The 20,243-nt window shown below is 40.1% G+C and overlaps 7 non-coding genes across 7 annotated transcripts; all 7 read left to right on the forward strand.

Moving 5' to 3' along the window:
- Positions 1–1,141: 1,141 nt before the first annotated feature.
- On the forward strand, positions 1,142–1,332 carry LOC130077593 (U2 spliceosomal RNA). Its single transcript, XR_008805796.1, has one exon. It is a non-coding gene; the product is annotated as a U2 spliceosomal RNA (small nuclear RNA).
- A 644-nt stretch (positions 1,333–1,976) lies between these two features.
- Positions 1,977–2,140, forward strand: LOC130077584 (U1 spliceosomal RNA). The gene has a single exon (XR_008805787.1). It is a non-coding gene; the product is annotated as a U1 spliceosomal RNA (small nuclear RNA).
- A 4,525-nt stretch (positions 2,141–6,665) lies between these two features.
- Positions 6,666–6,829, forward strand: LOC130077599 (U1 spliceosomal RNA). Its single transcript, XR_008805800.1, has one exon. It is a non-coding gene; the product is annotated as a U1 spliceosomal RNA (small nuclear RNA).
- A 2,078-nt stretch (positions 6,830–8,907) lies between these two features.
- On the forward strand, positions 8,908–9,098 carry LOC130077592 (U2 spliceosomal RNA). The gene has a single exon (XR_008805795.1). It is a non-coding gene; the product is annotated as a U2 spliceosomal RNA (small nuclear RNA).
- Positions 9,099–9,706: 608 nt separating this feature from the next.
- Positions 9,707–9,870, forward strand: LOC130077588 (U1 spliceosomal RNA). Its single transcript, XR_008805791.1, has one exon. It is a non-coding gene; the product is annotated as a U1 spliceosomal RNA (small nuclear RNA).
- An 8,591-nt stretch (positions 9,871–18,461) lies between these two features.
- On the forward strand, positions 18,462–18,652 carry LOC130077594 (U2 spliceosomal RNA). Its single transcript, XR_008805797.1, has one exon. It is a non-coding gene; the product is annotated as a U2 spliceosomal RNA (small nuclear RNA).
- Positions 18,653–19,279: 627 nt separating this feature from the next.
- On the forward strand, positions 19,280–19,443 carry LOC130077600 (U1 spliceosomal RNA). The gene has a single exon (XR_008805801.1). It is a non-coding gene; the product is annotated as a U1 spliceosomal RNA (small nuclear RNA).
- The last annotated feature ends 800 nt before the right edge of the window (positions 19,444–20,243 follow it).

Genomic DNA, 20,243 nt, shown 5'->3' on the forward strand with positions numbered 1-20,243 from the left:
TTGTTTGCTTTATGTTATTAAAGCTTTACTGTATAGCTTTTTGTACCTTTTACTTATACTTTTATAATGGCTATTATTGATCAAACTGAAATTTAACAAAAAGAGATAGGGTTGAGTTTTGTCATTTTTTTATTTTATTACAAGACCATCTATAATGTTGTTTATTGCAACATTTGTACCAATGCAGATATTGCCTGGAATATGTTTAATATTTTTAAATTTAAACGAAAAGAGGCAGGGTTGTGTTTTATATTTAGTTTTGTTATTAAATATAGGCTACATACATGCAGTGAATAAAATCAATAGGCTATGCGTTTCCTGAACCACATTTGTGTGCTTATAATGTTTGAAATGTATTTAAATGAAATCGAAAAGAAGCAGAGTGGTGTTTTATAACATATTTCATTTTATTGTTGCCTAAAATGTACATACAGAGATAACCGGAGTAGCAGAGCGAGCTGAGTGGCGCTTTCAAGAACGCGCTGTTCCATTAGCAGAATTACTGGACTTGCGTCCTCGGGAGTCATTCTCCTGAGTCGGACTTTGCGTACGCTACTTGGTATTGAGAAACGGGGACGGAGACGGCCTTTTGACTTGAGCGCGGCGACTTCTAAGGGCCCCCGCCCTGCCTCGGGCCCTGGGTACTCGGTACCCTTTTTCCCCCCGCTACCACGCCCCTGAGAACAAGATCTGCAGTATGTCATCCATTGTTGTTTACGATGCCGCTTTCTTCTTCGCGCGAAAATGACGTCGACCTCTTCTTTCCGGCAAACACCACGCCTATCAAGTAAGGGTACTGTTGGCGGTGAAAACGCTAGCCGGATCATGGTTGACCGACCCGAACTGTACTGTACCGTACCGCTCAGTGGAAACGAGCCATATGATTGGCAGTCCCCTCTACCCAAGCCCCCCTCCCCTCCCCCCCCCCCACACAGTTTTCTTCAGCCTTTTTCACATCTGAGGTGTTAACAACTGGAAAAAAGAGTAAGGGGGGTTTATGACCCTTATCGGAGTAATGTTAACCATTACTTTCTATACCAGAACTTTTTGAGAAATATTTAAATAATAATACATAAATACTCACCATCATCAGATTTGCTGTCTCAAAGAGTGCAGTTGCTACTGCTGACCAATTGTGGGTATCGCTTCTCGGCCTTTTGGCTAAGATCAAGTGTAGTATCTGTTCTTATCAGTTTAATATCTGATACGTGCCCTACCCGGGCACCATATATTAAATTGATTTTTGGATCAGGGAGATGGAATAGGGGCTTGCTCCGTCCACTCCACGCATCGACCCGGTATTGCAGTACTTCCGGGAACGGTGCACCCCCCAAAGTGGTTAATGAAAGATATCAGCTTAGTCTTGTGTGACAGTAGAGGTTAATGGTAGTGTGTGTTAATTATGGGTGTTTAAAAGTTTGTTGTTGTAGATCATTTACTATATTATACAAATAAAAGTAGAACGATGATTATGTTTGGAATGCTTGCTTAATATTTACAAAATGTTGTGTAGTGATGCAGCCGACTATCTTTTATTTTAAACTGCATGTGAAACAGTAGGTTTGATTCCATGATACACTTTTGTGTGCAAAAGCAGTGGGTCACAATTTGGCTTATTAGACCCATTTGCCCCTGCTGGCAGATGCTGTAACTGCACCATTTCACATGCAAAACATGTCTCTTGTCTGATTGGTGGAGTCGAGTCAAATCTCCTCTATGATTGGTAGAGAGATCCACAGTCGAGTGTTCAGGGAATGTAGACTCTCGGCCAGTCGGAAGGTCTAATTGTCAACAGTCAGCCTAGACAGTACAACTGGTAAAACATGACTGATGATTTAACAAGATCCAGTTTAGATCATAGATTGAGGGTTTCTAATAGATCTTGATGATGAACCATGTGTAGTGAAGTGGTGTCTCACCGTGGTTGAGAATGATGTTGCCTTCAGTAACTCCTCGAGAGGGAACGTGTACAACTCATACTTACCTGGCAGGGGAGACACCATGATCATGAAGGTGGTTCACCCAGGGTGAGGCTCAGCCATTGCACTCCGGTTGTGCTGACCCCTGCGAATTCCCCAAATGTGGGAATCTCGACTGCATAATTTCTGGTAGTGGGGGACTGCGTTCGCGCTCTCCCCTGATATACTGGTACAAAAATAGAGCTGAATGTGTATATTTCCTAAGTAGTTACTTCATTTATTTGAGGGCTGTGATGCTCTCAAAATTCATCTTTCTTTTTAATTCATGAATTGGTACAGTAGTATCTCTGATATGGATGTGATGGCTGTCACAGTCTTCGTCTGCACCTGTCTGTCTTAGTCATCTTCACTACACTTCCCAGAATCCTTCTTGTCTCCACACCTGTACTCACTCCCTCATTATCCACCTGTCCCTCGTCATCATCATCTGTGTCACCTGTCTTCACCTCGTTAGTGTTCATTTGTCTCTGTATTTAGTTTGCTTCTGTTCATTCAGTCTTGGTCGGTCGTCGTCTATGTATAGTGGAATTAGTATGAGTTTTGTTTGCCTGCCTGTACCTGTTTTGAGTTTGTTATCAGTAAATGTTTAAATTGGAGCCTTCTTGCCTCAGACTCTTCTTCAACCCGCACCACAACCCTGACAATGGCACAGTGGATTATTCAGTTAAAGTTCCCCTGTCAATAATTGTATCCCTTAAAACTCATCTTTGATCATCAAAATGACATATTTAAATGTTTTTTTCCTTGGAAAAATGTTTTTCTTCATGCCTTAAAATAGCTAGAATGTAACTCTACACCCTTGCTTCAATTAGTATACACAGTCTATAAATATTGGCAAATTAGCCCCGCCTCCACTCACTCACACTAGCTCAGATATCCACTTGTTGATGGTCACAAGTTGACCTGATTGGTTACAAGGTAGTTTGTGACGTCAGAAACACCAGCGATTTCAAACCGCATTTTTTAGACTATCTTTATGTGGGGAGCTAGTGCTAAGTGTGAGAGTGGAGGAGAGGTTGGAGCCGAGTTTGACGGATTGTGGACGATTTGTGAGAAAGTCCATAATCCAGGCACAGATGTTAATGGAAAGGCCCAGGTGAAGTAGCTTCCTGATCAGTACGTCTGGTAATATGGCGTTAAAAGCAGAGCTGTAATCAATGAAGAGCATGCAAACATAAGTCCCTCTATGTTCCAGATGATCCAGTGCTATATGAAGAGCTGTGGTAGTTGCATCCTCCGTGGACCTGTTTGAGCTTTACGCAAATTGATAAGGTTCGAAGGTAGGAGGGAGGCTACTTTTAATATGCCTCAGTACCAGTCTCTTGAAGCACTTCATAACAATTGGAGTGAGAGCTACGGGTCTGTAGTCACTCAGACTGTCTACACCAGGCCTTTTTGGGACTGGGATGATAGTGGCTGTTTTAAGGCATGATGGAACAAAGGCCTGTGCCAGAGACAGATTGAAGATATTGGTGAAGACAAGAGTGAGTTGGTACGCACAAGCCTTGAGCACCTTGCCAGGTACTCCGTCCGGGCCAGTGGCCTTCCTTGGGTTCACAGTTTTGAACATCTGTCTCACTTGGTGCCTGTGTCAGGTGGAGATGAATGTGAGAGTGAATTTTTTACTTTGAACCAAGGAAAGAAACAGTTAAGCTCCTCTGCTAGTGAAGCGTTGTTTTTAGAGTTTCAATTGCTGCTGCCCTTGTAGTTTGTAATATGTTGTACACCTTGCCACACCCGACTTGTGTTGTTATCTGTGATCCTCAATTTTTCTTCTGTAGGCCTTTTTGGCATCTTTAATGCCTCTTTTTAGGTCAGCTTTAGGTATGGTAGTGCTATACAAGGCCCTGCAGGGCTCCAGACTGCGACTAAAATTTGAGAGTGTGCGATAGACAGAGCAGCGCATAGCCATTCTAATGTATATCAATGGAGCAGCGCCGCGAACCATTGACAGTAAAATAAAGACCCGAACTTGCCAGTCGCGGGTCGATCTCGCTCACGCGACACTGTTACTAGGAGATCCAGTGAAGAAATCCATTGAATTCGCCTCAGAATTAATAACATCATCGCTAGGAGATCCAGTGAGAAACATTCCGATTCGGCGCAGAGTTCTGTTATAAACCATAGATATCAGATCAAACAGTGCTGACGTGGAAACCAGGAGAAAAACTTATAGAAGGCTTTCAGTCCACAAATCAGCAACATTCACCATGGATTTAGGCTAATGTAGTAAGTAACTCTAACCATAAATATGATAATGTGACAAAAATAGTCAAACGCAGCCTACACATCTTTTCTAGCACTTCAAAACTTTATCATATATAAATGCTTTTTTTTAATTTATTTTTTATGTGATGACCAACGCATTTTTTGTTCATCCTTCAAAGATTGTCCTAAAACTAAACATTTTAAGATGTTGGATAACTCTTATTTAAACACTTATTTTAAAAAAAATACCATTGTAAACAGTAGGATGTTTATTGGCTATGTTCACTCCTTTATATACATTTTTTTCACTCCTTTTGTTTTTTAATTAATATTAGGACATTATGAATGATAATAATAACAAAAGTTAATTTCATCTACACCCTAAATTAAGCTTAGTGATTTATCGTCAGCCCCAGTGCTACCAGAATTTTTTCTTTTTGTAGAACTCAGTGTGAGTTCTCATTTGAGGTGATGCTGCCCTCAAATTTGAGTCTGGAGCCCTGTGAACTTAAAATAAAACTGCATATCGTAATATCTGTACGTTAAGTCTCTTTATTATTAAAGGGACACTTCACCCATTTGCATTAAGCTTTCCATTGTTAGAAACCCAGTCATACTATTGAATGGTCGTGCAACACTCTCTCATTTCCCCCTGAGACGAGAGAAATCCACTATTTACCCTTTTCACTTCCTCCTACAATGACGCAAAAATCGTCATTTTACGTCATTGTAGGAGGAAGTGTAAGAGGGGGGGATTTCTGTAAAGACTACAAGCACTAGTTCCCACCCTTTCAAACCCGCCCATAGGGGGTTGGACCTAATGCAATAACAGAGCTATCACAGATCAGTGGGTGGGACTTCACTTGTAGATACTGAAATCAATATCAGCCATCTTGTTTATAAGCTAAGCTAACAAGCGCTGTGGAGATAAGAAGTTACGACAATGACGGAAGAAACTAAACATGATATGGAAGAAGAGGATTTTGAAATTCTGCTGCTCGAATCCGCTGTTCGTGGCTATCTTTACGAGCCGCAATATAGTGAAGAGCAGCTGAGCCTGATGGAGGAACAGGAGGCGGACGAGGAGCCCGGACTGGCTCGAGCTGGGCGGACTGTTGGTGCCTGTGCTCTCGCTGTGCGCTACGGACACAGATAGAGTCCGTCTGCTGCAGAGAATTTCAACGATGGCAATTTCTCCTGGACGAAATCTCTGAATCAGACGAGCACACGGACGTTTGTATTGTGACGTGAACCATCCTAGTTTCGCACCGCATATGTTCTGACTGGAACATCCAGGTATCATGCAATAATTCACCATATAGAAAGAAATACAAACGAGGAGTAATTCGCTAATGAGTTTGCCAATGTAACGGGTTCGTTGTTGTGGGAAGAAGGACGCGGAAACCGGCGAACATTTAAACATTTTAATAGTAAAATAAACAAATACAAAACAAAAGTATAAGCCAGCTGGCCACACACAAAAGAAACAAAACATAACATAAAATCAGGCCTGTTCCTTTTATGCCTCCGCTCCTCCGTGAGAGATATGAGACCGCTGCGTCTCACAGGTGTCATTCATTATCACTCACGCCACCGGCCTCGCGCAGTCCTCTTACGTCCCTCGCCCTCGTCCTGCTCGCCACAGCCAACTAACTAGACATTTTGTGTGAAATGAATTTCAAACTCTTTTGGCAGCTAGCTTTGTAGACGGAAGAGTGATTTCTTTTCTCTGATGTTTGCGCTGTTCTGGATTAGTGGGAGTGGCTTGCGGAGCTGTGCAATGTGGTGCATTGTGGGAGTTGTTGTCTTACATACAAATGCGCCCAAAAGTTACTTTCTGTCTTTTCTCGGTCAAGAGGGCACCAAATTCAAAATTTCTTTTACATTTCGACTACATATATGACCCGCTTTCAATAAAGATTAATGTTGAAATGGGTGAAGTGACCCTTTAAAGAATTTGTCAGTATTACAGTTATTTTGGGGGAAATTTGAATAATTGCATTGCAAGCTGATTTAAGGTGTGCCCCTAAATTTTCTGCTTGTGCTCCTAAAATTTTCAGTCAGGGGCAACAGCGCTCCTAGTAAAAAAAGTTAGTCTGGAGCCCTGCCCTGTCTCCTGACTTGAAGGCAGTATCCCTTGCTTTGAGGAGGGTGTGGGCTTCTTTCGTCACCCATGGTTTCTGATTTATATATAAACTCGGATCCAGTTTGTTCACTGTGACTGTGTCAATACAACTTGTTATATAAAACAGAGCAGTTTGCGTATACTCCTCTAATTCCTGATGTTCAAATAACTCCCATTTGGTCTGAGCAAAGCAATCTTGTAGCTGGAAAAGAGCTCCCTCAGGCCTGGTTAGATCATAGATTGAGGGTTAGAGTAGATCGTGATGATGAACCATGTGTAGTGAAGTGGCGTCTCACCGTGGTTGAGAATGATGTTGCCTTTAGTGGCGCCTCTACAGGGAACGTGTACAACTCATACTTACCTGGCAGGGGAGACACCATGATCATGAAGGTGGTTCACCCAGGGCGAGGCTCAGCCATTGCACTCCGGTTGTGCTGACCCCTGCGAATTCCCCAAATGTGGGAATCTCGACTGCATAATTTCTGGTAGTGGGGGACTGCGTTCGCGCTCTCCCCTGATATACTGGTTCAATAATAGAATTGAAAAGTGCTTAGTTTATGGAGTTATAAGTAATTTCTACATTTATCTACCATTTATAAGCCTGTGATGCTCTCTAAATTCATCTTCAAATCATTAATTGGTACAGTAGTATCTCTGATATGGACGTGATAACACAGTGGATTATTCAGCTAAAGTCCCCCTGTAGTCAATAATTTTATCCCGAAAACTACTTTGATCATCAAAATGACATGTAAAAGTTTTCTCCTTGGAAAAAATTTATTCATGTCTTAAAATAGCTTGAATGTAACTCTACACCGTTGCCTCATTTAGTATACACGGTTCTATGAATATGCAAATTAGCTCCGCCTCCACTCACTCACCCCAGCTCAGAGATCCACTCGTTGACGATCACATGTTGACCTGATTGGTTTTGGTAGTTTGTGACGTCATAAACACCAGCGATTGTGAGACTGTTTTTGGTTCACAGTAGTTTTAATGAGAAAATACTCAGCAATGCTGTTGACTTATGACTTTGCACATGGTTTGTCTTAAAGCATATTAAAAACATTAAAAGCTTGATTTTCACCACAAGTGGACTTTAAAGGGTTAGTTCACCCAAAAAGGACATTTCTGTCATTAATTACTTACCCTCATGTTGTGATTGGCCAGCTCCGCACTCATGTGTCGTGATGCTCACTTGAACAGCGTCGGCCAATAATGAGCCGGCGTTCTGACGGTGAACCCGGAAGCGCTGCACAGTTTACTCTACGTCAACAGCGTAGGAGGTTCTTTCACATTTTACTGTTCTTTCATGTCTGTAGTGAGTAGGGATGGGACGATACACTTAAACTCACGATACGATGCACCTCGATATGCCAGGGTCACGATACGATACGTCACGATACGATATCAAAAAAGGAAAAAATATTAGCCTACTGTATAACAACAACTTATTCATTTGCTTTGGCCGCCAAAGCAAATGTGTGTCCTGCCAAAGCCTTTTTTGATCGGCGAGTGATGTAGAATGAATTGACTGCTGCGCTTGACAGGGCGCATAACGAGCAGAGAGAGAGAGCGAGAGAGAGCCCCGGCCGCGCGCGCACTCTCACGTCTTCAAACAAAACGAGCGCTGTCTTGCTCTCTCTCCCTCGCGCATATTAATCAAAATCAATTGATACGATAGTAAAAGGTCTGAAGACCGCAGTTTCACGTGGAGCATTTGGAGATTTTTAGAGATTAGAGACTCTAGGCTTACTTAGACTCAATGAACAACATCTCAACACTAAATTATAAAGGCCGGTCTCATATAGACGCCTGTCTCAAATACAAGCCGGTGCAGTTCGACGATTTGGGAAAATAAAAGCCCGGGCTATTATTTGAAGTTTTACGGTATATATATACATTTGACTCCATGGTCGGCTGTTTGGGGGCAAGGCAGTTGGTACTGATGCTAATATTTGTTAGCTCGCTGTAGACTGCAGTGTTGTTGTTGCAACATGCGCTGTCTTGACGTGATGACGTACCGCACCGTTCCCCGGATATAATTTTTTTTTTCATTTAGTTTTACCCTGCTTGATCAGCAGATGGTGCTGCCAGCCTGCCACCATAGACTGTATGTCTGCCCCATATACATACACACACACACACATATAATACACTAAATTATTTATATACTACGCAAATCATGCAGCAGTGCCATCTATCTTTATTTCGCGATCCATTTTTTTCCGACCTCGATGCGTTTCGTCACGTTTTGTATCGCGATATTTTGTCAAACGATATTTCGTCCCATCCCTAGTAGTGAGTGTGACGTAGGTCTATTGAGTTGTTTTTGTGGTAACCCTCCCCCTCATACCCCCCCCCCCCCCCCTCCCCCTCCCCTCTACACACTTTTCTTCAGCCTTTTTCAAATCTGAGGTGTGAATGACCGGTGAAAAAGTAAGGGGGGTTTATGACCCTTTAAGCCTTATCGGAGTAATGTTAACAATTACATTCTATTCAAGAACTCGGAGTAAAAATAATATAATAAATACTCACCATCATCAGATTTGCTGTTTCAAAGAGTGCAGTTGCTACTGCTGACCAATTGTGGGTATCGCTTCTCGGCCTTTTGGCTAAGATCAAGTGTAGTATCTGTTCTTATCAGTTTAATATCTGATACGTGCCCTACCCGGGCACCATATATTAAATTGATTTTTGGATTAGGGAGATGGAATAGGGGCTTGCTCCGTCCACTCCACGCATCGACCCGGTATTGCAGTACTTCCGGGAACGGTGCACCCCCTAAAGTGGTTAATGTAAGAAATTAGTTTAGTCTTGTGTGACAGGGTGTTTTAAACTTGTTGAGAATTGTCATAGTATTTTGGAAATATTAAGCAAGCATAATCATCTTTCTACCTTTACTAGTGTGTGTGTATATAGTATTTTGTGTGGTGATGCAGCCGACTATCTTCTTTTTTCATGTGAAACTGTAGGTTTTATTCAATGATACACTTTTGTGTGCAAAAGCAGTGGTTCACACTTCACAATTTGATTTGTCCCCTTTGCCCTGCTGGCAGATGCTGTAACTGCACCATTTCACATGCAAAACATGTCTCTTGTCTGATTGGTGGAGTCGAGTCAAATCTTCTCTATGATTGGTAGAGAGATCCACAGTCGAGTGTTCAGGGAATGTAGACTCTCGGCCAGTCGAAGGTCTAATTGTCAACAGTCAGCCTAGACAGTACAACTGGTAAAACATGACTGATGATTTAACAAGATCCAGAGTTTAGATCATAGATTGAGGGTTTCTAATAGATCTTGATGATGAACCATGTGTAGTGAAGTGGCGTCTCACCGTGGTTGAGGATGATGTTGCCTTCAGTAAGTCCTCGAGAGGGAACGTGTACAACTCATACTTACCTGGCAGGGGAGACACCATGATCATGAAGGTGGTTCACCCAGGGCGAGGCTCAGCCATTGCACTCCGGTTGTGCTGACCCCTGCGAATTCCCCAAATGTGGGAATCTCGACTGCATAATTTCTGGTAGTGGGGGACTGCGTTCGCACTCTCCCCTGATTTTCAGGTACAATAATAGAATTGAATAATGAATTGCGAGATTAAGCATATCTTTCATCTATTGGATCAGCGTAATGTTTTCAACATATTTGGACTGTAGTTTTTTGTTATTCAATCATGTTTAAATTGCATTTGTAAAGAATATGCAATGTCAGACACAGAATTAAATAAGTTTAGGCTCAAGAAGCATCTCCTGTCTGTTAACAAATCTAGGTCCATTTTTTTGGAGCTGCTGAGCGATTCAATTGTAGTTCTTTAATCATGTTTAAATTGCATAAAGCAAATTTATACAATATTAGACACTGAAATTAGAATTTATTTTTAAGTTCAGGCTCAATAAGCAACTTTTAAACTTTAATAATAAACTTTTGTTTGGAGCTGCTGAGCGACTCTAATCACTATAAGTAGAATCTGGGAAAAAGAAGGCTTCTATGGAATGTAAATGTTTAATAAATAAATTATGTGAAGAATATAAATGTAACTTGATAGTGATTCTAGGCAACCCCTGTTACAGCTGCATTGCCATGTTCATTACAGCGCTGAAAAATATCCAATACGTCCATAGAAAGGTGTTTTAATCCACTTACATTAAATGCAAAACAGTGGCCAGTAACACCTACTAGCCGGCACCAGTGGAGCAAAGAGGGGCGTATGGAGAATCGAAAGGGGGGCGATCAAGTAACACACAGTATAAGGCAAGGCAAGTTTATTTATATAGCACATTTCATACACAATGGTAATTCAAAGTGCTTTACATAGAAGAAATTAAAATAATCAAAACAAATAAGAATAATTAAAACAGTTAAGAATAAAAAATAAAATAAAGTACAGTAAAAACAGTCGGACGAACAGTGGCACAGTGCTTATTCAGTAAATGCACAGCTAAACAGATTTGTTTTGAGTCTGGATTTGAATGTAACTACTGTAGGAGCACATCTGATCTCCTCTGGAAGCTGGTTCCAGCTGCGTCTGGCATAATAGCTAAAAGCAGACTCTCCATGCTTAGAGTGAACCCTTGGTATTTCTAGCTGATGTGATCCTAATGATCTGTTAGGTTTATATTCAGTGAGCATATCTGCAATATATTGAGGTCCTAGCCCATTGAATGATTTATATACCAGTAATAATACTTTAAAATCAATCCTAAATGTAACTGGGAGCCAGTGTAAAGACCTGAGGACTGGTGTGATATGTTCATATTTTCTGGTCCTGCTCAGAATCCTGGCAGCAGCGTTCTGTATGAGCTGCACCTGGGATAGTCGGAGGTATAGAAGTGTGAAATGCAGGACTTCCAGACTTAAAAACTCGTTCTACCCATCAGCTATCAGACTTTTAAACAGATAGCCAGTGGACATAGATTAGTCTCATCTCATAGTAGAATTTGTGGACAAATTGTTGCATCATTGCACATCTGTTATTACTGTTGCTATTTATTAGGGAGAGGCACTTGAATTGCACTTTAAAGTATTATTGTATTGCTCAATCAGTATTGTACATTTGCATTCATAGATATACTATACTTAATCCTAATTTTTAAGTCTAATTTTTATTTTATAGGATTTTATTTTGTGTGTGTGTATGTGTGCTTGTTCTTTTTATAAGTACTTTGCACTAGTCCTGGCAATCAGTGTGGACAGCAAAGAAAGAATTTCATTGTACAGGGAAAACTTGTTTTTTCTCACTGTGCATATGACAATAAACGCTTTGACTTGATGGTCTTTTTAGGAAGGCCAGTGAGGAGTCCCTTACAATAATCCACCCTGCTGGTGATAAAAGCATGCACAAGTTTCTCTAAGTCTTGACTGGAAACAAAGCATCTAATTCTTGCAATATTTTTCAGATGATAGTATGCAGATTTAGTTATTGCTTTGATATGACTACTGAAACTAAGGTCTGACTCTAGAGACACACCAAGATTCCTGACTTGATTTTTAGTTGTTAGACCCCTAGCGTCAAGGTATGCATTCACCTTGAGAACTTCATCTTTGTTTCCAAACGCAATGACTTCAGTTTTGTCTTTGTTTAACTGAAGAAAGTTTTGGCACATCCAACTGTTTACTTCATCAATGCATTGGCACAGGGAGTCAATGGGGCTGTAGTCGTTAGGCGATAGGGCTAAGTAGAGCTGTGTGTCGTCTGCATAGCTGTGGTAAGCAATTTGGTTCTTTCTCATTATTTGGCTCATTGGGAGCATGTACAGGTTGAATAGGAGTGGTGCAAGAATTGAGCCTTGAGGGACTCCGCATGTCATGGATGTCCACTCAGACTTATGGTCTCCTATACTCCCATAATAACCTCTCCCTTCTAAGTATAACCTGAACCATTTTAGGACTGTCCCAGAAAGCCCCACCCAGTTTTCCAGCCTGTCAAGAAGTATGTCGTGATCGACAGTGTCAAATGCAGCACTGAGGTCGAGTAGTACCAGTAGGTTTGGGAATCGTAAGAAATTTTTCGGTTCCGGCTCCGCCAAACGATTCCGATTCCGGTTCCCATTCAATAAAAATTATTAAAACAACTAATACAAATAGTAGTATGGGGAAAATACACAATCCTTTTTGTGTTTTATTTCTGATACTTGTCAAATGAGTTTAACAGACTGGCAATGTCAACAAATGCAACATATTATTTAGCAATTTTTTCTGAAGGAAAATAAAAAATGTTGCATTCTCAAGGATAATTTGGGACCTCTCCTATATCTTATTGTATCTCCAGCAGTGGAATACCCTCTCAGAAGGGGTAGAATATGCTCACATGTAGGATCCAGACAGGTAAAATATAATATTTTTAAAATCGGTTTGAATGATTGATTCATAAAAACTAGTTTCCTTACTGGATTAAAGTGCTCTAGCAGTTAATAAACAGAAATGCATGCGTCTTGCGGAAGAACATTGTAGCCGGAGCTACTTTTCTATGTTTGTCCATGACGCGGGTGAGTCACGCAGGCACTGGGCTACTCCGCAGCAGTGCCGAACCGACCAGTGTAAAGTAGTCCGAGTCTAAACGCTTATTACAGCCTTACCGTAGTGATTCAGGATATGACAAAAACACGTTTTGAAAAAAGGCATTCATGATGTAATCGCTCATTATATACATTTTGTAAATTCTGAAGCGAATTTTCGTTATTTGAAGCGACTTTCAAAAGGTGATTAACTGTTTTGGTTGCTACAGTAGACATTAGTGCTGCACGATTAATCGTATCGCAATCGTAATCGCGATGTCAAACCTATGCGATTATATAACGCAAAATGCCGCGATTTTATATGAAATAAACAAATTAGGGCTATTAACACCGCATCTCTTCTTTTTTGTCATCCTTTAGTGTTACATGATCCCGCTCTTATTCGTGCAAATGCCTAAAACCCATTTTGCACGACAAGAAGTCAAAAGAGAGCGCGCTGCCTGTGAATGTCCTGAATGTGACTCACAGAATAACGCGCGCCAGTATAATGCGCGTGCACAGACCGGGTGCCAGAATACAGTTCTCTTTCGAGCTTGAAAGAACAATAACACACACAATTATGCCAAAATGTTGTTTTGTCGATTATCTTCATAACATAAGAACAGTCTTATGATGGACGAAAAGAGTTGTGCTTGTGAGAGAATGAGGCGCGTGTGAGATCCGCGTCTCGGCAACGGCTGCTCTTAAAGGGCCAGCAGCGAATAAAGCGTTCTGTCAGTAAAGTTAATCAAAGAATAAAGGGAACAGAAAATTTACACACTGCTCTTGACTAAAGAAGTTTTGTAGCTTTAATAAGGATTAGTCTATATATTTATAATTCATGCAGCGCAGACTGTTTGATAACTTTATTCAATTTCTGTATATAAATCCTCAATCCTACCTGTTAAGACAGGAAGGGCACAGGTAAATATGGCATTTATTATGGGTTTATGTGAGGATTGTTTGAAGTTCACTTAATTTAAAAGCTTTTTTTTTTTTTTAAGCCTAATAAATATTTTAGAAGTTGACAGCTTTCAATTGTATTGATGGAATCACTGTAATGTTGGATGGCTATAATTAACGTTTAAAATGTGGGGGGTGTCGTCATTTTTATCCAGACATTAATGGTTTATTTATCATTATAGGTGTTATCAATCATTTAGTTGTTGTTGCTAGTTTGAGTTGAGAAATACACATTAATACACAGAATGATCACTAATCTGTGTGTGCATTTTACTTTAGAACCAAGCAAGTTGACTCATGAAACCATTTGTTTATTATATCGCAATCGCATATCGCAATCGCAATATTGACCTCATTAATCGCAATATGACATTTTCTCAGGAAAAACTCAGGAATTTCGCACGGTTCCGGTATTTTTGAAAAAACACTACCGGTTCTGCATAAGAACCGGTTCTCGGTTCCCAACCCTAAGGCATAAAAAAAAAAATTGTTTGGTTCCGGTTTCCAACCGACCCTGTCAATTTATGTGCGACCCAAATTTATTTTATGAGCTTGGGGAAGAAATAATCAAAATTAAATAAATACACAAATACAAAACTTTGAGGCGAACTATAATTTACGTTTTTGTACAGCACCGTATTTTTATAGCACGCGATGCAAGATGCTTGTCCTCCAGCAAAACAAACGAGGCAGCTACATGGTCGTTCACACATCGTTCGTCAAACTGAACAATAATACATATACAAGTCTTTTTTTTTTGGTGTCATTTAGGACACTTTTATTCATATACGCATTACGCACACATACAAATGCATGCATTCATAGGCACGCACACACCACATGATGCGTTAAAGAGTAACCTCCATCCGCCTCCCGAGTTTCATTAAAAATCATCCCAAATCCCAATACCCTCTTCTGCTGTCTACCACTTCTTTCGCCATGTATTTGTTCGTTTCTTTTATTATTTTATGCAATCCAAAACACTCTAATCTGCCGCACTTCGTATCTCCAGAGCCCGTCTAACTTGTCCGCTTGTCCGGGACAAATGGATTTTTGAAGGACAAGTAAAAGAGAATTTTACTTGCCCAAACGGACAAGTAGCCTGATTAGAACATCAATAACAAACAAAAAAATAACTAGGGAATCACTAAACCGAGAGAATGATTCTGATTTTATTACATTTATTGTAAGTTGCGATCGATTGTGGATAATAAATGTATTAGCCTGCTGACGGTGAGGTTGCGCTGTTGACGCTCGCGCAGCCTCTCGAGGAGAAATCTACACACATGAGCGCAGCACACACACACACACACACTCAGTTAACAACATACTGCCTCTAAAAAATCTAAATGTGGAGTTTCTATATTTTAAGCAGCCTCAATTATTTTTCCTGAATGAATACCATCACGATTGAAAATGTGACATTGATTTCCTACAACAGTTCAATAAACAGTTCAAATTAAGTCACTTTTAGATGCAATGAATATTGGCTGTTTTTGTTCTGTTTCAGCAGCGAAAATAGTTCCAAACAAAAATCACAGCAGAACCACGGCACATCACAGGAACACTCGACCTGTTTTCATTACTGAATGATTCAGCATTTTGACCGAATCGGTTGAGTCAAAGATTCAATGACCCATTCATTAACATCCGTCTCATTCTTGAATGAATCAACCGTTTAAACGAATCATTTGAATTAATGAATCAATGACTCACTCATTAATACGGCCGCCCTCCGCCACCTATTGGCAGTTTATTGTTATGTTTATAAGTAGCCTAGTATACTTCTTTCCAATGTTTCTTATTTGTACATCTAAATCAATTTCATAACATTATTTTATGCAATTGTAATTTTTCAGTGTAAATTATTTAATTTGATCAGCCCTACCTAGGGTAACAGTATGCTTCATCTTTCATTTTAAATTCCTAAATTTGATCAATAAATTCAATTATTTAGAATAAGACGACACTATAGGGCATTTAATAAGATTGGGGGACGGGATACCCTTCAAAGGTGCAGATATTACAATATGCCAATTTAAATATCAAAGCTGATTGAACACTGATGAGAATATTGCTTCAGAATAAATAAATAAAATTTAAAAAAATCTGGACAAGCAACTTTTTTGATGTGAATGACAGATTTACTTGTTCGGAGGGCAAGCACATGAAAAGTACAAGGTCGAGCCCTGAATAATTTCCTACCTATCCCTTGCTGCCAAAAAAAAAAAAAAAAAAACATTCCCTACCGACCCATGACCTCAACTGACAACAAACCGGAACCAAACTTCTTTTTTTTTTTATGCCTAAGTACCAGTACTGATAATTTGCCTGTATCAGTATTTAAGCGAATATCGTTTATTATCTTTATGAGCGCTGTCTCTGTGCTGTGATGCGATCGGAAACCAGATTGAAAATTGTCAAAGTATCCATTCAAGCTTAAGAATTTGTTCAGCTGATTGAAGACAACTTTTTCAATGATCTTGCCTATGAAAGGAAGATTTGAGTTCGGTCTATAGTTGCTTAAGATGGTCTTATCCAGAGTGCTCTTTTTCAGGAGGGGCTTGACAACTGCAGTTTTCAGGGAGTTTGGAAAACTCCCAGAGAGAAGTGAGGCATTTACCACTTCTAGGAGATCTGCTTCTAAGCTGTTTAACACACTTTTGAAAAAAGATGTGGGAAGTGCGTCAAGGGCGCAGGTTGATGTTTTAAGGTGCTGTACGGTTTCTTCCAAAATTTTGCCTTCAATTTCTTCGAAAACAGACATAGTAACTACTTTCTCCGGTTGTGGTCTGATCTGTCTGACCCCAGAGCAACTCAAGGATGTGCTGGTCACCTTTCTGATATTATTGATTTTCTCAGAGAAGAAAGAAGCAAACTCTGGCTTGGGGGGTTTGTCAGTCTCTCTACAGTAGCAAAAAGAGTGCGTGTGTTGTTTAAGTTGCTGTATAAAACGTGGTGAACGTGTTGCTGCATTTTGTCATTGTTATTGATGGTCTATTGATGTTTTGGTTTCAGAACAGATGAGAAATATTACTTGGATGAAATATTTGAACTATCTGTGAGTAGCACATGTACAAATATTAGAACTACCTGTGAGTAGCACATGTACAGTATGTAGGATCCTTTTTATGTGTTTTAAAATGCATCCTGTTTATAAATGAAGTAGCCATTCACTTTGCAATTGTTGTTGTTGAATGCTTTATTCACTGAATCAGTTTACATACAAATATTAAAGTTAGTAAATAAACTGACACAAATAAAAGAGTTGAAATGAAATATAAAATAAATGGCAAAATAAACAATACTAACTACATAAATAGTAAAATATTAGAATTAGAGGGAGATGAAATCTAAAATGTAAATATAAGAGGTAGATGGAATATAAAATGTAAATATTAGAGATAGATGAAACGTAAAATTTAAACATCAGCCGTAGATGAAATCTAAAATACTATTTGCATTAAGTAAACAAACCTAAAATTGTAAACAAAACTAAATATTGACTTTGTTTACATGACACATTATTTGACAGATTATAAAACTATATAAAAAAAAAAATTATACACAGTAATCAATGTAAACTGTAGTAAACTTTTTTTCACTGGAGTGCATCAACGACTGTGGTGAAGTGTTCGTAACTGCTGTACGTTACTGTGTCCAATCCTGCGGACGTAGACATCATTTTCACGTGACAAAGTCTTCTTTTTTATATTTTGGGTGCCCCTGAGTTGGTTGCTTGCACAGTCTACAGGTTGGCAAGTTGTGTACACGCGATACCTTGGCTCCGACTGGAGTAAGATTTTCTGTGTATTTTCTTTTGTATATCGTACCTCGGGACCAGGCTGGATTGTTAGCTTGGGACCAGAATGGGGTGTTAGCTCTCTGTGATGTGTCGCCATGGCTGGAAGATGCTTCCTCCGGTGTTGTGATGGCAGATGTGTCCAGAATCTTAGTAGTAGTAGTGGTGGTGGCGGTGGAAAAGAGTGCTGGTGGTGGAAATGATTGTGCAGTAGTGGTAGATCCAATTATTTTAGGTAGAGGACTGAAGATGTTAGCAAAGATTGAAGGTTTCTGCTGGAGTATGCGAGATGTTAGGGGAGATTTATAGACGGAGACCTGGAACGGAGTCTTTGGAGCTGGTGTTGCGATGTCTGATCTTCCTTTTAACACTTTGGTACCTGCCTTGCTGGGAATGTGCTCATACACTATCTGTTCGTAGTCGGTGAAGGGAGAACTGACGGTTGACACGGTGCCGGAGGTAAGGTTCTTGAACAGCGTCGCTCACTTGAAAAGCGTCGGCCAATAATGAGCCGGCGTTCTGATGTTGACCCCAGAAGCGCTGCACAGTTTACTCTACGTCAACAGCGTAGGAGGTTCTTTCACATTTTATTGTTCTTTCATGTCTGTAGTGAGTGTGACGTAGGTCTATTGAGTTGTTTTTGTCTTACCTCCCCTCCCCCCTCTCACCACAGCTTTCTACACACTTTTCTTCAGCCTTTTAAAAAAAAAGGTGTGAACGACCAGTGAAAAAGTAAGGGGGTTTATGACCCTTTAAGCCTTATCGGAGTAATGTTAACAATTACATTCTGTTCAAGAACTCTGAGTAAAAATAATATAATAAATACTCACCATCATCAGATTTGCCGTTTCAAAGAGTGCAGTTGCTACTGCTGACCAATTGTGGGTATCGCTTCTCGGCCTTTTGGCTAAGATCAAGTGTAGTATCTGTTTTTATCAGTTTAATATCTGATACGTGCCCTACCCGGGCACCATATATTAAATTGATTTTTGGATCAGGGAGATGGAATAGGGGCTTGCTCCGTCCACTCCACGCATCGACCCGGTATTGCAGTACTTCCGGGAACGGTGCACCCCCTAAAGTGGTTAATGTAAGAAATTAGTTTAGTCTTGTGTGACAGTAGAGGTTAATAGAAATAGTTTATGTAGTTGGGTATGGGTGTTTTAAAGTTGTTGAGAATTGTCATAGTATTTTGTAAATATTAAGCAAGCATAATCATAATTCTACCTTTACTAGTATATATATAGTATCTATTGTGTAGTGATGCAGCCGACTATCTTCTTTTTTCATGTGAAACTGCAGGTTTTATTCAATGAGTAACTTTTGTGTGCAAAAGCAGTGGTTCACAATTTGATTAGTCCCATTTGCCCCTGCTGGCAGATGCTGTAACTGCACCATTTCACATGCAAAACGTGTCTCTCTTGTCTGATTGGTGGAGTCGAGTCAAATCTTCTCTATGATTGGTAGAGAGATCTACAGTGTTCAGGGAAGTCCAGTTGGAAGGTCTAATTTTCAACAGTCAGCCTAGACATTACGACTGTAAAAACAACACAACCCATGATTTAACAAGATCCAGAGTTTAGATCATAGATTGAGGGTTTCTAATAGATCTTGATGATGAACCATGTGTAGTGAAGTGGCGTCTCACCGTGGTTGAGGATGATGTTGCCTTCAGTAAGTCCTCGAGAGGGAACGTGTACAACTCATACTTACCTGGCAGGGGAGACACCATGATCATGAAGGTGGTTCACCCAGGGCGAGGCTCAGCCATTGCACTCCGGTTGTGCTGACCCCTGCGAATTCCCCAAATGTGGGAATCTCGACTGCATAATTTCTGGTAGTGGGGGACTGCGTTCGCGCTCTCCCCTGATTTACTGGTACAATAATAGAACTTAATTATATTTACATAACGAGTGCATTTTCATCTATGGAAACAGAGCAATGCTCTTAAAATGCTCTTTAATTTTAATTTTTGAATCATGTTTAAGTTGTATTTATAAAGCTAGTTTATGAAATCATATGCTCAAATTTAATTCGTATGAACACTCGAAAGGGGGGTGATGATGTAACAGTATCCAGCTACAAAAACATGTGGTGAATCACCAAACTGCTGTGATTGTGCCTGGTTATATGAAGAAATGTTGCTGCATGGTTATATGAAGAAATGTTGCTGCATGATTGTCTTTGTTACATTTTGACATAATCAATTGTGAATTTATCTACAGTTACATAAAATATAGTTACATTGAATATTGCTAAGTTCTGTTTTAAAGGTTCTCTAAGCGATCCTGGGTGACGTCACTTCTTGTTGACGTTCGAACTATTGTCAAACAAAACGGAGGCTAGCTCGACCCTCCCTCCTCCTCATCCGCACACTAACCCCCCAAACCCTTCTTGTCGGTCATTGGCTGGAACAGTTTGTTATGTTTCGTGGTGCGGGTCGCCGCAGTTTGTTTTTGTTGCCGTTTGTGGAGCCTGGGCTGTCTGCAGAGACCGCGTTTTTTTACAGTGTGTTCAGGGGACAGGCAGCCAGCGGATAGTGAGGAGATGTTTGCTGTATGTGACAAAAACGTTATGGCCTAAAAAACGCGTGACATCGCTTAGAGCACCTTTAATATTTCGACTAAACTTTTGAAAGAATTATTACACAACAGTATTCCTAGTTGAAA

Source organism: Rhinichthys klamathensis, unplaced genomic scaffold (assembly GCF_029890125.1).
Source record: "Rhinichthys klamathensis goyatoka isolate OS25496 unplaced genomic scaffold, OSU_Roscu_1.1 h1tg000760l_1, whole genome shotgun sequence".
Classification (NCBI taxonomy): Eukaryota; Metazoa; Chordata; class Actinopteri; order Cypriniformes; family Leuciscidae; genus Rhinichthys; species Rhinichthys klamathensis.